The sequence below is a fragment of the Myotis nattereri genome (assembly GCF_964212035.1).
Source record: "Myotis nattereri genome assembly, chromosome: 11".
NCBI classification, from domain to species: Eukaryota; Metazoa; Chordata; class Mammalia; order Chiroptera; family Vespertilionidae; genus Myotis; species Myotis nattereri.
The window spans coordinates 41,095,235-41,107,440 of NC_138086.1; positions in this window are offsets into that span (position 1 = coordinate 41,095,235).

Genomic DNA, 12,206 nt, shown 5'->3' on the forward strand with positions numbered 1-12,206 from the left:
CTGGCCAGCCTGGGTGAGGGGCTGATGGCTGTTTGCAGGCTGGCCAAGCCCCCCTCAGTGGGGAACCTCACCCCATGGAGGTTTGGCCAGCCTGGGTGAGGGGCTGATGGCTGTTTGCAGGCTGGCCAAGCCCCCCCTGTGACAGAAGCTCCCAGCCTCTCCTTTTTTTCTTTTTATTCTGGGATTTATTTACCCTCTATAATTGAAACTTTGTTGCTTTGTGTGGAGCTCAGAGCCGCCCGCGGCAGGCGGGAGGGAAGCCTCCTGCTCACTCCAGCTCCGTGGCCACAGCCGGCTGAAAGCAGGTATCTTGGGTTTATTTACCTTCTATAATTGAAACTTTGTTGCTTTGAGTGGAACTCAGAGCCTGGCTGCGGCAGCTGGGAAGCTTGGCTTCCCCCATCACTGGGGCAACCAAGCCTCCTGCTTGCTCCAGCTCTGTGGCTGCTGGCTGCCATCTTGGTTGGGTTAATTTGCATATAGTTGCTCTGATTGGCTGGTGGGCGTGGCTTAAGGTGTAGCAAAGGTACGGTCAATTTGCATGTTTGTCTTTTATTAGTGTAGACTAGTTGTTCCCCTTTGCAAAGGTGTTGCATCCAGAGTAAATAAACCTCTGGGAGGATGTGAGTGGGGCTAAATGGTATTTTAATCATTTCTGAATATTTTCCTTCACATATTTCAAACATTACATCTGTTCTGAAAATACATAACACTATGAATATTAGCACTTTATATTTAAAATTTTATACTTAAGAGTTACTTAATGTCTTCTGGGATTGATCAACTGGAGAGATAAGCTGACCTGTTCACTTTGAAAACAGCAATGGATGAATGTATCGTGTTTCAAAAAATAATCATCCTGCAAGCCTCATAGAATAATGCTAATAGAATGGCTTAATTAACATTATATTCTATTAAAATCCTGAAATGGAGATATAATTAAGTATTGCTAAAGTGTGGAAAATTTCAGGAAAGATAGGTTTTTTTGTGTTAATTGTTCTTCATGTTGCCAGCAATTTCATTAAAACCTTTGCTTTTCTTTTTTGGAAAATTCATTGATTTTATAAAATATTTATAACTAGGTGTCCCTCTAGTATCTTACTTGGTGATAAATCTCACAAGAAACTAAAGACTTCAGAAATCATCATTGCTTTTTATGGTAGTGGTGGCTATAGTGATGGTGATGGTGATGGTGATGGTGATGGTGATGGTGATGGTGACGGTGATAGTGATGGTGATGGTGATGATGGTGTGTATGTGTGTTTTTTCCTCCATGGCAATTTTAGACATTCAAATTATACAGAGAGTTCATCCAAAATGGAACAATTTTTAACAGGGAAATGAAGTGATAAAATTATTTATACACATCTACAAGGTTTTACGCAAATTGTCATTGACCAAACCTCTTTAGATTAACTAGCTATAAATATGTGATACTCTTAATAATATTATCTAACTCAAATTTAAACCTTTTAACCTTAAAGAATTTATGGTAAACCAAAAATAGATAATCTGTATTATGAAATCCCATCATATAGTATTCTAATAATTCTTTTAAAGAATAGGTTCTTTTTCTTTTTGCACAAAAGAATGTGATTTGCCATGTAAGTGATATCTCCTAGAATTTTTTAAAAATATGTTTTTATTGCTTTTAGAGAGAGGTTGGGAGAGAGATAGTGAGAGAAACATTGATGAGAGAAACATTGATCGGCTGCCTCCTGCACGTCCTCTACTGGGGATCTAGCTGCAATCTGGGCATGTGTCCTGACCCAGAATTGAACCTGCAATCTCTTGGTTCCTAGGTTGATGCTGAGCAACTGCTGAGCAACACCAGCCAGGCTATTTCCTAGAATTTGTATCTGAGACCTGGAACTTACCGGTTTTGTTTTAGCGAGTACTCACTACATCTTCCACATGGGAACACATATTATTTTGGAACATTTAAGAGAAACTGAAGCTGTCACATTACAAAGACCTATAATAAACCTAACTTTTGTATACTTGCCATCCAGCCTTAAAACAGAATTTTTATAAATCATTAAACTGAAAATATTCAACTGGCATTTTGAATATTAAGGTATTATAAGAAAGCCCTGCAGTAGGTACTAAGAGGAAGATTTTTAGTTATGTCTCTAATACTAATTAGATTATATAAGTCTTCAAGAAGTCTTTTAAAATCTTTGTTCCTCTGTAAAATGGATTAACAAGGTCTATCCAATGGATAAAGTTATTTTGTGTCTTGAAGAAGTTAATACATATGGAAATCTTTTGAAATTGATAAAATATTCTAAAATTTTAGATTACTATTAAATTAATTATACCTGCAATTACTTATGTATTAATTTTCTATTTCACTTATATATATAATTAGAGTTACAATAATTTCAACCAATGAATGTGGGGTTAGGACAGGATTATGATCATAGGACAAGTAAAATGAATCTGAAATTTAGAAAATTCTAGATTTCTTCCACCCTGCCTCAGCGTGTGTGTGTGTGTGTGTGTGTGTGTGTGTGTGATAGAGAGAGAGAGAGAGAGAGAAAGAGAGAGAGAGAGAGAGAGAGAGAGAGAGAGAGAGGTATCTTGACATTGGGAAATATGCATTCAGAACTTTCAATCCAAAAGCTTATTTAGCATCTATTTCTGAGCTTGATGGTGCGTGTCCCCAGGAAAAGGCACTAGATTGAGGTCATGAAGTATTATGATTCACTTTGTTCACAGTCATACCAACATAATCACAGCAACCAGAAGTAATTCATTAATAGCTGCACGATGTATTTCCTGGTCATGTGTCTGGCTATTACAAGTTTTATATTTTAAAATAAATTAAAGTGTCTCAACCAAAGCAAGTCATTTAGTAACCTAACAGACATCCCCACACTAAGTTAGAATACAATACAATGACATATATGCTGCTAGTGAACTAAAATTCAATTGGGATGATAATATCAAGAATATTAATGATGTCATTAAAGGTTTACTCATTTAACTCTGCTTTTGCTCTTATTATTGGTTCATAGATGAATAATGGGTGATCTGTTTGTGTAAATTACTAAAATTTAAGATGAAAATGTCCATAAGACTAAAGACTACAGTATCTGAAAAAGGCTTCAGAATTCAAAATACTTCAGTATTCAGCAGCATTTGCTAAATTGTTATTCTTTAATATTATACATAATACACACTTGCTTTCAAGAATGCTCAATACAAATAAATTGGTCACCCGTAAGTCTCCTCCCAATAAAATATTTGTTAAATCTTCTCCAATGCAGGTTAAAATCCATAATAATTCCTAAAATCCTTTTCCAATATAACTTACTCATGTTAGCTGCTGGTATTAGTAATCAGTTGTAGGTTCTAGTCAAGAGAAAAATATCTCTTAACACCCTTTGACTAATCTTTAAGTGACCTATGCATATCAGCATGGGTATTTATTAGTTACCCATTCACTTGGCATAGAAACTTAGAGCAATTCAGAGAGTAAAATTTGGATATTGTTCTCCAGTAACATGGGATCCAAGAGGAGGGCAATACACAAGGAAATTTCCTCTGAGTACAAACAGAAATATCCATAGCAAATATTACTGGTAAATATTTTAGTTTCACAACTGTAAAGCAAAAGAAAGAAGGATATGGTCTACTGGAGACATTTTATATCAACTTTTACCTCTCTCGGGAAATATTCATTGGTTGTTTGTAATGGTGGCTTTGTTACAACCCATCTACTCCACTCTCAGCCTGGGTGACCAGATGATGGGTTAGAAGACATGGCTTGGTTATTTGTCTAAATACCTAGAACACTATACCACATTGTTTCATGTCTAATCAAAAACCAATGTTTACTGTTAACAATTTTTTCCTATTTTTAAATTCTGTTTCTTCAAAAGTAAGTATCTTAAAAATGAAATCCATGTCTTAGGTATATATATATATATATATATATATATATATATATATATATATATATATTCTTAGGTAACATATCCCTGAACAACTGGAAGGCATGTACTAAATATTTACTAATTGTTGACTGATAAAAGCCAACTTAGTAAAATTTACCCAGTAATGTTTAAATAGTACATTCAGTGATCTGAAAAAATTTTGAAATCTCACCACAAGCTCAATAACTTATAACACTTTTTTATAAATGTAGGTATCCCTGAAAAAGATAGTGAAACATTTTTTAGCCACTACTTATGTCCTAATAATTCAAAGGTCTGAAAAAGTCCCCAAATTAATTTAAAGTCCTGCTTTATAAATTAAGAATTTGTCTGATTAAGGAAATTTCATTTGGGTCATATATTCATTCTAAAATTATAAACAGGTAATAATTCAAAAAAATTGTCAAGATGTGTTTGTATATCATTTACGAAAATAATAAACTAGTAATCAATCATAATTGCCAGGTAATTTTTCAAGAGCTCATCAAATTGAGATCATAATTATAATACTGTTTCAAAGCATAACTTAAGCATTCTTAATAAAGATGCATGTTTTAAATGGTGACACTTATTAATATTAATTTGTATAATCTCTCATTTTCTAAAAAAATAAAAAATATGTATCTTTTTAAAGAATCTCTCTCTCAATTTGAGAAATAAAGGAGACCTTTACTGTGGGCAAAAGCAAAGACAAATAATAAAATCCAGGTAACATTTAGAATTTCCATTTGTTTTTCAAATTTTTAAAAGTAGTTATCTTCCTTTTTATTTGTATTTAAAAAATAAGTGTGTGTCTGTCTGTGTGTGTGTGTGTGTGTGTGTGTGTGTGTGTGTGTGTGTGTTAACATGAAGAAGAAAGAACAAATTTCCCCATCTCTTCTTTCTATTTTTATGTCTCTTGCGCCAGGATAGTCCTGGTGCAGTCATTTCTCTTAGAGTGTTTGTGACTTTTGGTAAAGCACCATGTTTATGACTCTTCTTAGACAAAGGATCTCCTCTGAGACTTTTTTCTCAAAAAGAAACTGGAAGAATAAATTGTGGTATCAGGGTGTGATTGAAAGAAAATGGATATAGGGAAATCACAGCAAAAAGGAAAAAAAACTGTAGCAGAAACTCAGATCGTTTCTGTCTCCACTTCTTCCCAACCACATGTTATTTCTCATTGTTCCATTTCTCTAAAATATATTTGCAATAAGTGAGGTAGAGGTATAGGAAAACTAAGTGAAGCCGTTATAGATTCTAGAGTTAGTTACTAGTATGTTACACCTTTTGTCAAGACTTCCCTCAGGCAAGATTTAAAATGTAGTCATTTACACAGCATATAGTATCTACAAGTTAAAAAGAGGGAAGATGTTGCTTAGGAAAAGCACATCTAATAAGAGACTAAAGATAAAGTGCCTCCTTTTTTTTTAATCTGCTGGTGTGAACACTGACACATTGCTAGTTTCATAAAACGTTTTTTCAATTCACACAATCTTGTGATATTATACTATCCTGGAATGTAGAATTGGTTGGTGGAAGAGACTTTCCCTTTGGGAGAACCCTATATGTCCACTGAAGATAATGTTTCTGAAAAATAATTATTTCCATAGTTAACAATCACAATAAAATGTTAAGTGAGATAAAGATATGCATTTTATAATAAAATATTAAGTGGAAGAATATGAAATATATATTTGCATACCCTCATCATATTTAACTTTTCCTATAAATAAATTCCTTTTTGGCTGTAATGTAAATGCATTTCATTTATTCCTACTAGAAACAGAAATCATATCAAGTAAGTAGTAATTAGATCATATCTCTTGCCACACATATTTATCAAGAACTAAGTAATATTTTAGTAGCATTCAAAAATATCAGAATGTATTAAGACAAGATATCACCCTTAGCAATTCTCTTTCAAATATAAGTCCTCTATACTTTTTATTTCACCAAGAGAATGAGTTAGTAACTAACCTATTGTCTGAGGATCTAAATTCCAATTTTCCCTAGTACTACAAGACCTGAAAATGCACAATAGCACAACCCTTCTTAAGGTAATGCATATGTGCATAAAAATAGAAATTAATGTTTTATTAGGAATTCACACTTCTATTCATTATCATTTGCCCAACAGGCCACTAGCCCCTGAGTCACCAGACTAACAATTTCAAGTCCCCGGTTCCCTAGTAAAAAAATAATCATAACACCTTTCAGAAAGCAGAAAATATTAATTTCAAAAAAATTTGGAAACCTGCAAAAAGAAACCAGCCTTTTCATTAGTCTTGTAAAATTTAATGACACTTCCACTTAATATTGGCTTTCTTTTATTCAGGATTCTGTCTTTCTCAAGTTAGCATTTATTCCTTTACCACAGCTCATTAAGCAAAGAATAAAGAAGATATGAACTGCAAATTAAATGGTTCATGTTGGCCCTTTAGGCAAAAAAAAAAAAAAAGACATCCATACTCCCTAGATAATTATGTAGACTCCAAAAGTCAATAGGAGTTCTCTATTAGTTGTTTTCCACTACATATTATATTTAATATTTCCTTGGTAATTCTTCCTTGAATAAATATTATAAAACTTCAGCATAATTACATAGTCAGGACAGGAAAGTTGGCAAACACACAAACACAAAAAAAACACGAAGGAAAAAACTCCCACTACCGCCGCTGTGCTCTAGCTGTGAACCGGGCTTCTGGCTGAGCGGTGCTCCCCCTGTGGGAGCACACTGACCACCATTCAGCATCTGCCCCCTGGTGATCAATGAGCACCATAGCAACCAGTTCTGCAGTTCGGTCGATTTGCATATTAGCCTTTTATTAGATAGGATGCTTTCAGTGGGCCATATAAGAGAGGTAGAGAAGGATTTAGGAAGAGCAGTGGACTTTTGGCTTTACTGGTATACATATACACAACAAACGTATTATTACTATGACATACAATTTACATAAATATATAGCCTTAGAGAAAATAAGACTCTCAAAAAAGTGTTTTAATTCCTTCCTTCTCATTCCTCATTGGTATTTCACCAAGTATAATGATTACTTTTTTTATTCCAAGATTTATAGCAATAAGAGGAATATTTGCTTTTGTTAAGGATATTTCTCAATTTTATATTTTTTATTAAAGTATAGTTGACATACAATCTTATATTAGTTTCAGGTGTACAACACAGTGATTCACTATCTACTTCCCTTACAAAGTGATCACCATGACTATTCTAGTAATCTCACTGTACTAGATTATGATATTATTGCCTATATTTCCTCTGCTGCAGATTGCATTCCTATGCTTTATGCATTTATTTTGGCTACTCTAAGATATACTAGTCTTTACATTGAAAAGACCCCTGAACACCCGGTAAATAATAAAAAATAAAAGTATAAACAATCATAAACTAAACCTGCTTAGAAATATAGGGTTGTTGTTTTTTTATTTCCACCAGGAGTAAATTAAAATATTGTTTAAATATTTAGACCCTGGTAGATATGCAGATGGATTCTCTGTGTGAGTGAAATCTGAAATAAACAGAACAAAATAGCTAAAATAGCCAAAGCAGCAAATTTATGGCTCAGAAATCTGGCTGCCTCTAGGGTATAATTGCATTTCTTTCCAGGGAACCTCACACCTTGAATTAATGAGAACATTTGGATATTTTTTAACTTTATCTTCATTTTATAAGTAACAGATCAAAATAGAAGAAACTATAAAAATGGTCCCATGAATCTTTACCAAAAACAATCTTAGACTGATCTTTTCAGTAACAGGTCTCTTTAAGTACAACAGATTTCCTCTACAGCTAAATAGCCAACAGCCGGACAATGTTGTATAATTCTTCTAAATTAATAATGAGTTTACAATGCTGGAGCACCTATAGAAAATAAAAGAAGTCTGTCATTCCTGCCTAAACAGGCTGCTTAAAGAAATCATTTTTTTCATTTAGAATAACTTGGCAATGTAGTCAATTGCAACTTAACCAATGGGTTCAACAAATAGATTGTGTTCTAAAAGTCCATTTGCAAATCTTTTGTTTGGAAATTAAAATACATTATTTACTTTGCATAAAAACAATGTTAGATTTAGTTCTAGGCAGGCCATTAAAGCCTATTTGGTGCCTAATTTAATACATGTAACATATTCTACAAGTACTACATAATAGAAACAACTTTTTAAATATTGATTTTCATAAATAATTAAAAAACTTCTAACTTGGAACTTGAGAAATGCATCATCCCCTGCTAAGGTGGTAGCTAGAACTTCCCACTTCCTGTATATTCCTCTTCCTAATGCAAGGCAGAATCAACATACAAAACTATAAAATGCCTTTATCTTATTAATTGGCTTTATTTCTCAATAGGCAAAATTCTAGGAGGGCAGGGAATACAGGCAGTTCTCAAAACAAGATGGAAATGAGGGGTAACCACTAGTATGTAGAATCAATATTATGATTGAGAGGTTGAGCAGAAAATGATGATATGAAAGATACAAAGTAAGTAACATTTAATTAGAAATTCCATGAACAACCTATATAGAAGCCAAGGTTCAAATGAGGTATTGGCTTTGAATTAGATTAAGTGGGCTTTAAGAAAAACGCAACACACTCCAACACAGAGATAAACTTCTTAAGAAGCTGAAGGAGCCCTAGCTGGTTTTGACCAGTGGATAGAGCATAGGCCTACAGACTGAAGGGTCCCAGGTTCGTTTTGGTCAAGGGCACATGCCCGGGTTGCGGGCTTGATCCCCAGTAGGGGGCGTGCAGGAGGCAGCCAATCAATGATTTTTCTCATCATTGATGTTTCTCTCTCTCTCTTCCTCTCCCTTCCTCTCTGAAGTCAATAAAAATATTTTTTTAAAAAAAGAAGCTGAAGGATAACAAATTGATGGTAATAAAAACATATGTTTGTTCCTCCAACAGAAAGAAAAAAGGCAATGAGAAATTTCAGGAGATGAAAACTGTGTAAAAAGATTCATTTCAGAATACCACGCAAACTAAAATGTGGCATGGTTTTCAGCAATTGGTAGAATTCAAAAAGGAAGGACACATTTGAACTTGATATTAGACATAGGGATCTACCTTTGGAATTCAAGAAAACAGAATATAAATTTAGTAAATTAATTTCCTCTTCACCGAACAATATTTGCATCATCATAAGCAATTTTTTATTAGTTGTCAACTTTCAGAATTAACCTATAGACAAAACATCATGTTTTTAAAAATAAAAAGAATCTGAATGTTATCAAGCTTTAACAAGGTAAAAGTAAACATGTGTCTAAAAAAGTTGGGTGACAGGAATAGAGAAACTAGGTGGTCAAAAGGACAAGAGTACTAATAGTCTAAAAGTACAGACTCCAGGCTGGCATGGCTCAGTGGTTGAGCATCGACTTATGAACCAGGAGATCACAGTTTGATTCGCAGTCAGGGCATATGCCCAGGTTGCAAGCTTGATCGCCAAAGGGGGGCATGCAAGAAGCAGCAGATCAATTATTCTCTCTCATCATTGATGTTTCTCTCTCCCCTCTCCCTTTTTCTCTAAAATCAATAAAAAATATATATTTTTAAAAGTACAGAGCCAAGAGATACCACCTACAGTTAAAAGAAAAATATATCTACATTACAGATACTCCTTACATTATATTGCTAGAAATTTAATCAAGAAACTAGAGCCCTAGCCAGTTTGGCTCAGTGGATAGAGCATTGGCCTGAGGACTGAAGGGTCCTATGTTCAATTCTGGTCAAGGGCACATGCCAGGGTTGTGGTCTAGATCCCCAGTAGTGGGGTGGACAGGAGGCAGCCGAACAATGATTCTCTCTCATCATTGATGTTTCTATCTCTCTCTCCCTCTTCCTTCCTCTCTAAAATCAATAAAATATATTTTTTTTAAAGAAAGAAACTAGAAAAGAGTTATGTAAATACATACATTGGAGAATTGGCAGGTAGAAAATGATAGATGTAAGTTAATCCTCTTCTTCAATGATAGTAAGAAAACAATCATTTATAGGATTGATAACTTAAGAAACAGCTGTATAAACATACTGTTTTGAAATATTAGGGAACCACAAAACAAGGAAACAATTAAAAGGGGTTTTAAGTGCTCTCAAGGGAGCTCAGATAGCTGTTTTTTAATATAGGCATTTCTGTGCCATTTTATTTTTTAAATATTTGTGTGTAATATTTTGATTTTTACAAATATTTTATGTGATAAAGAGGAAATAAATACAGCATATACTGTATACCCTCAATAACATGCAGGAGCAGACTCGGTATGAGTTCTGAGCAGCACTGTATAAGCCAAAGTATAGTTTGGGATTCCAGGAACTCATAATCCTTAAGGTACCAAGAATCATGAAGTCAGAGAACGTAAAAGGTCCTTTGGCTGTCCTCTGTCCAGTCAGACGCAGAGATTCCAATTCCCACTGATGAGCTAAGCACATTTTTTTTTAAAATATTTTTTATTGATTAAGATATTACATATGTGTACCCTCTACCCCCCCTCTCCCCGCTCACCCCCTCACCCCCCCGTTGTCCGTGTCCATTGGTTAGGCCTATATGCTTGCATATAAGTCCTTTGGTTGATCTTTGCCCCTTGCCCCCACCCTCCCCTACCTTCCCTCCAAGGCCCGACAGTCCAATCAATGCCTCTCCGTCTCTGGATCAGTCCTTGTTCATCAGTTTATGTTGTTCATTATATTCCACAAATAAGTGAGATCTTGTGGTATTTATCCGCTCTCCAGTTCCATCCATGCTGTGGCAAATGGTAAGAGTTCCTTTTTCTTCTTCCTCTTCTTAAAGAATGAATACCTTTCAGCTTTTCATATAATGCTGGTTTGGTGGTGATGAACTCCTTTAGCTTATTCTTATCCGTGAAGCTCTTTATCTGACCTTCCATTCTGAATGATAGCTTTGCTGGATAAAGTAATCTTGGTTGCAGGTTCTTGCTATTCATCTCTTTGAATATTTCTTGCCACTCTCTTCTGGCCTGCATGGTTTCTGTTGAGAAATCAGCTGACAGTCGGATGGGTACTCCCTTGTAGGTAACTGACTGTCTTTCTCTTGCTGCTTTTAAGATTCTCTCTTTGTCTTTTGCTCTTGGCATTTTAATTATGATGTGTCTTGGTGTGGTCCTCTTTGGATTCCTTTTGTTTGGGGTTCTCTGCACTTCCTGGACTTGTAAGTCCATTTCTTTCACCAGGTGGGGGAAGTTTTCTGTCATTATTTCTTCAAAAAGGTTTTCAATATCTTGCCCTCTCTCTCCTTCTGGCACCCCTATAATTCTGATGTTGGTACGCTTGAAGTTGTCCCAGAGGTTCCTTACACTATCTTCATATTTTTTGAATCTCTTTTCTTTTTTCTTTTTCGGTTGGGTATTTTTTGTTCCTTTGCATTTCAAATCTTTGACTTGATTCTTGGGATCCTCTTGTCTGCTGTTGGAGCTCTGTAAAGTATTCTTTATTTCAGTCAGTGTATGCATAATTTCTAATTGGTCCTTTTTCATGACCTCCATGGTCTCACCATACTCCTTGAGGGATTCATTAAATTTATCGGCGGTTTCCATAAAATTCTTGACAAACCTTATAAACGTGGCCTTGAACTCTATATCCAGTCGTCTGGCCTCCTCCGTTTCTGCCAATTGTGACCTGTTTCTTTGTCTCCGCATTTTGCCTGCTTCCCTGTGTTGATAGAGTGGCCTGCGCGCCAGGTGTCCTGTAGGGCCCAGTGGCTCAGCCTCCCCAGTTACCCGGGGTGGACACTCTTGGTGCACTCTTGGTGCCTCGCTTGTTGTAGGATCACTGGGAGGAATTGACCTCCAGGCCAATTGGCTGTGGGAAGCAGCTGTGTCTGAAGTGGGAGAATGGTCCCCCTCTGACCACTGGGTACAGTGGCTCCTGGATCTAAGGAGGTGCTAATTCAGCCCCTGCCTGAGGCCACACAGCAGGAACTACGAAGAGGCTCAGCTGTGAAGCAATGCAAGCCGCTGCGGGGCCTTGGGCCTTCTCTTGGAAGTTCCGGGTCTGGCTGGCCCGGCTGCAGTTAGGTAATTATCAGGTTGCAAAGTTCTGGGGCATTCACATGCAAAAGCCTCTGCTGCAGCCTGGGTGGGGCGGGGTCTCAGGGAGTCAAAAGGGCGGAGAAAGAAGCTATGGCTGATTCTCCGCGCCCGGAGTCGCCCGGCAATGGCTGCAAGCACCTCCGAGGGAAATCTGCCCCCAAGTTCGCCCGCTGCCGCCTGAAAGAGCCGCCTCTCCCGTATGAGACCTGGGTCCCCAGAGACTTCCTG